This window comes from Chrysochloris asiatica, unplaced genomic scaffold (assembly GCF_000296735.1).
Source record: "Chrysochloris asiatica unplaced genomic scaffold, ChrAsi1.0 scaffold00011, whole genome shotgun sequence".
Lineage (NCBI taxonomy): Eukaryota > Metazoa > Chordata > Mammalia > Afrosoricida > Chrysochloridae > Chrysochloris > Chrysochloris asiatica.
In genome coordinates this window covers 22,749,996-22,755,772 of record NW_006408529.1, presented here as the reverse complement: position 1 = coordinate 22,755,772, position 5,777 = coordinate 22,749,996, and the positions used below count along the sequence as shown (strand labels likewise).

The following is a 5,777-nucleotide window of genomic DNA, read 5'->3' as shown; positions in this document are numbered from 1 at the left end:
AAAATAATGTCAAAAACAACCAAATCATTGTTATATTAGCAAAATGATGATTTACAACCAAATAAAACAAACAAAAGGACTTACTAGTAGTTTATGGTAAAGTATTCTATATTCCTTGAGATATGAGCAATGAATTCAAACATCAACTTTAAAGTTAAAGAAAGAGGAAAAGGTGGAACTAGTTAAACTTTTTAGAAATTTTATTTTCACTGAAGAATTATCATTCTTTTTGTCTCTAGAAACTTGGTGTGAATATTTACATGACAGTTTGCATTTTTCAGCTAGTCCACAGATATGAGGTCAGAATTATTGTCGGAAGGGACCAGTCACAGGAGACGGCTATCATGTTTGGTAAAATGGAGGGTCAACGAAAAAGGGGAAGAACCCCCAACAAGATGGATTGGCAAAGTGGCAGCATCAATGGACTCAAATGTAGCAACAATTGTGAGGTTGGTCCAGTGTTGGGCGGTGTTTTGTTCTGTTGCACATAGGGTCACTATGAGCCAATACCGACTGGATGCACCTAACAATAACAAATCAGCTCATGCCTGAGGAATTTTAATTGTTTCCAAGTCAAATTACTAGCAATGAGATCATTTTTGCCAACATGTCAGATTGATATACACAAATGACATCATCATTTCTATTGTAATAGTTTGCATTAGCAAATAAATATTATTTTAATTCAGTTATTTTTCTACTAGAAAATTAGGCAACCTATGAGGAATCTACAGAAGCTGAAAGCACTTAGAAAAATTTAAATAGACTAAAAAAATGAAACATTAGCATTTCTAGAAAAAAATTTTTTACAAATGTATTTTAAGAATTTCAACATAATAATTTGGATTTCAATCCCAGTGATGGAAAGTGAAATTCATAGACCAATAAGACAGAACACTACCGGTTAAAATATAGATTTAATCCAGAAAATGAGGCTAATTTTCTGTTACTGGACTCATTTCAGCCCTGTACTTTTCTCTAGACACTTAATGGCAGCAAAGAGTCCTGGCACCTGCCTTGTATCACAATTGTGAGCTGTCAAAGTGAGTAAAAGAAGGTATGAAACCTGATACCTTTGGTCAATTATAGAACCCATTTTCTATCTGCAATTATGTGGTAAGCAAAGAGTTCACAACATCAGTTCAAATGGTTCATTTTAGACTATTAGGGACTCTGTTCATTCCAAATTTTTTGTAGTGCATCTCTATTTCAACTGACAACATTACACAGAAAAGAAGATCTATCTTTACAGCAATCAAAGTAATGCTTGGCTTTTTCTGTTTTGCCATGCCACATATCAACATGATGTTCTGTGTATTACAGGCAATTGCAGATTCTGAAATGTTAAATTTATACCTATTTAAAAGACCCAGGTGGAATTTGGAAATAAAAACAAACAAAGGACCTCCTTCCTAATGTTATTGTCTTCTATATGCAATGCTGTTATTGTTGTTAGGTGCCTTCTGGATGGTTCTGTTTCACAGCAACCCTAGGCCAAAAACAAAACACTGTCCTGTGCTGCACCATCCTTCTGGTGTTTTCTCACAGTGTTCCACTGCTATTCATAAGGTTCTCAGTAGCTAAACATTCAGAAGTAGTCCAACTTTCCTTTTTCCTGTCTGTATTAGTTTGGAAGCTCAGCTGAAATAGGAAAAAAATGGACATTACCCATAAAAAATAGAATTAATGCAAATAATTTCTTATGGATTGAATTGTACCCACCAACAATCATGCTATAAATTGTAACCCCTATAAAAGCTAAGTGATTTGAACCTACCAGCAGCTTTGTGGAAGAAAGATGTGATATTATGTTTCCATAAAGATTTAAAGCCTTGAAAATCTTATGGGACAGTCCTATAGGGTCACTGTGAATTGAGTAGAATCCCAGTTATGAATAGATTATTATTATTATTTTTAAAGCAGTGTTAGAGTATTGTTAAGTCATTATGGGTTTTTTGTTGTCGTTGTTGTTGTTGTTGTTTGTTTGTTTCCATCGAGGTATTTTTTTTTTGTATGTATTACATCCCTAGAAAAAGAACCCCAGGATTTTCCTTCCTGTGTGTTTTCGTCTTGCTTCCTCGTAGTCCATGATGCCAGCTGAGGTTGTCAGTACAATGAAACCAAACTGACGGGATGGGAGCAGATTATTCTTCCATTTTTCTAGGTCTTTCAGCTGCGCATCACACTAAGAACTGATCACGCCACACTTGTTTAACCTGCCAGTGAGGTTCGCCATGATTTTTTCAGCTCCGTGATCATCAATGATTTCAAATTCACTGTGGGAGTCCAGCTCTCGCAGGGTCGCGAGACACGAGAAGAGACGCGGAGTAGGCGAAAGTGAAAGCAATGGAGGAGTCTCCGCTTAGTTGGCTGATGGAGCTCTCTCTCTTTTCTTCTTTGCCCCAGCTCAGCAAGTATTTATTTATACTTAAAATCACACAATGCATAATGATTTGATACTTTGATTTTTCCCTTGAATTATTATTACACATTTGTAATTGTAACATTCTTTTACCTGTGATTACAGAACCTTAACAAAAGTATTTCTATGGTGTCCAACCTGACCTTTCCGATATCCTGTTCTTTTCTAACCATTAAGCATTTTTATTTTGACATTATCTCCTCTCCTACGTAAGTGATAGATTGTTTCTTCTTATTCCCACTGGAAGATCAAGTTAAACCTTACACCAACTATTTCCACTTATCAGACCTCTGATTACATCCTCTTAGTAATATGTTTCTATTAATCATCAATGCCTACACTACTTTATTGTTTCTACTAGCTAATTGTCAATTTTCTATCCTACATAATGTACTACTATTTTCTATAAGAAAAGCATTACTAACATCTACTCAATTATCTTGTTCTTCTGATGTATTCAGTAAATTGCCTAACCGCAGTGTTTCTATGTTTCTTTCTTTTAAGCTGTGAGGCACATAAGGTCCAACCTGGCTAATTCTGCAGGAAATGTAGATTATTAAGTTTTGACCACCTTTCATTAATGTTCACTATTCTCTGCCTATTTACGTAGGTGCCTGTATGTAATAGTGGGAGGTTTGTGAATTCTGGCTGGTAATTGATTGTGGTAAGGTCTATAGGGGTTGGTCATCTTTACTTTAGTTTGTTATCTGCTTTTGTGATCTCATAAATGCAGTTACTTTGCACTTCGGTTTTCTGTGAAAGGGAGTAGTTCATACAATTCCCTTTGAATTCAACCCAATGAAGCTGAAACAATTGTTGCCAGACCAGTATCTTTCTAAGGTCTGCAGAGCTCACAGTAAAGACCATGAATATGGCAATATTATATATTTTTACAAGTGAATTCAGAGTTATCCTAAAGGGGAGAAAGAGGATGCCTCTCCAGAGAATCATCTGCTTTGCATGATGTTTCTCCTTTTGCTGGGACTGTGTCAAACAGCAAAAGTGGTGGAACCGTTTCCCCCAATTCACCAATGTAACCATGCTTCATCATCATGGTCAGGAACCAAACGATGACTTTGGAGCACGGTCTGATGAGAACCTGGCGTTTGCCTCTCTTCTCGGCATTATTGATGCTCTTAAGAGTGTTGGCCAAGATGTTCTTGTGCACCATGATGGCAGCACAGAAAAATGGCAGAAAGAGGAAGGGAGAAGTGAGTGTGAAATCATTATGTTTTGAGAAAAAACAACAAGCAAATAACGTTGGGGGAAGATAAAAATGTCATGTGAGATCCCCAAGGAACAAATAAGCATAAATTGAAAATAAACAAGAATCTTACTCTAGAGCCAACAGAAAGATAAAGCCTTTCTTTGAAGCCAAATGTTTTGAATTTGGTCTTTAGCCTCTTAAATTCTAAGAAAAGAAATTTCTGTTATTTAAAGTGACTCACTTGTATTATTTTCATTAAAGGTACCATGAACCACCAGAGGAACAAACAAATCTATATTGGAAGAAGGATAGCCAGAATATTCCTAAGAAGTCAGAATTGCCAGACTTTGTCATACTTTGGATATATTATCAGGAGGGATATATAAAAGTGTAGTGCCAGTGAAACAGAAGGAGACCTCCCCCCCAACAACATGCATTGGCACAATAGCAATAACAAAGAGCTTAACATCGCAACAATTGTGAGGCTGGCACAGGATTAGGAGGTGTTTCTTTCTGTTGTGCATAGGGGTCTCTATGAGTTGAAACTGACTAGATGGCACCTAGCAGGAAGAACAAGAAAGGATAGTCTAAACAGAAGAATATTGTCTTTGTTAAGTGTTGCTGAGTCGGTTCCTACTCATAGTGACCCTGTATATGCTTCCGAGGAGTGGCTGGTGAGCTTGACCCTCTGACCTCGTGGTTCACACCGACCTTGCAGTACAGAGCATTAACACACAGCACAACACCAGGATCCCAAACAGGAGAATATATCAGACTATAAATTGATAATTTAAATAATTTTTTAGTGTACCTACGGAAGATTATATCTGCTAAAAATTAGGCAATGAGGTATAAAATTGTACAGAAAATTAAATGGGATAATATCAATACAATTTAGCATAAATCATGGCACATAGTTAAGATTAAATTAAAAAGCAAACAAAATTATTAATTTCATTATAACTGACATAATTTTAATGGCTAGTTTGTTAGGTCCTTATGAGAGATACAACAAGCATGGATACATGGACAAAGGAAAATTTTGGTCTAAAAATCATTTAAATTAAAAAAAGAGAGAGAGAATAATTCAGTCTTTCACTTATTTAGATCCTTAGAAAATGTACTATCTATTTTTTTAAATGAGACACCTTATGAAATCCTCAGTGTTTTAAATAAAATAAAGTCATCGGGTATTTTTTATATACCGAATACAAAATGGAGCCTTCCTGGAGAATTACATGCATTTTAACAGCATAATTGCATATTGATCGATCTATAGTGTTGCACTTAATCTTTTATATCTCAACACCATTTCAGAGCTGTCAGTGGGTCTTAAATATTGAGTCACTGGTGCAAAATGCTTTTTCTTGAGAATTAACATGCTTATGATAATAGCATCATTAAAGGCTCAAGCAGTACCTTCATGCTTATTGAGCTGAACGAGATCCTGAATGATAGGACTTTATACAAATGCCATCCAAGATACTTTTCATACTCTCTGAGTACTGGTTCTTGTGTTTGACTGGCAGTATGTAATAATGGTTGCCGAGTTAATTAATTATCTGGGTAAGGTTTTATTGAATTGCCTTGCCACAGCAAATTTTACCTCTGTTAAAAATATTTAATATAAGCTTTTATATCAGTAATGGTTACTTCTAATAGCATTAAAATATGTTCTTAAATTTGTATACCAAAATATTGTAAATCTCAATTTATTAAATAAGGTATTTGTTACAACCAACTTGCCTGTATTTTCTCAATGTTGAATATTTAGGCTATTTCTTTTCGTTAATGGAATTTGAAAGGAGCATACATTAAGGAAAATATAGTTTACTTATTTAGTAGAATATGAAGTTTGATTCATCCTATCCCTTTATGTTGTTGTTAAGTGCCATTGGGTCGATTCTTCACCCTAGTGACCATAATGTTTCTAAGGAGCAGTTAGTGAGCTTGAACCACTGACCTTGTGGTTCAAACCAACATTGCAGTCCAGCATATTAACCCACAATGCTACACCAGGATTCCTCCTTTACCCTTATACAATTATTTGAATATTTATTGAATTATGACTATATGCACAATGTTGCCCTCTGGTAGTGTAGTGGTTACGAATCGGGCTGCGAACCTTAAGGCCAGCAGTTCGAAACT

General features: G+C 35.5%; 1 pseudogene; it reads right to left on the bottom strand.

Annotated features, from left to right (window-relative positions):
* Positions 1 to 2,026: 2,026 nt before the first annotated feature.
* Positions 2,027 to 3,596, bottom strand: LOC102826561 (annotated as a pseudogene).
* Positions 3,597 to 5,777: the final 2,181 nt, after the last annotated feature.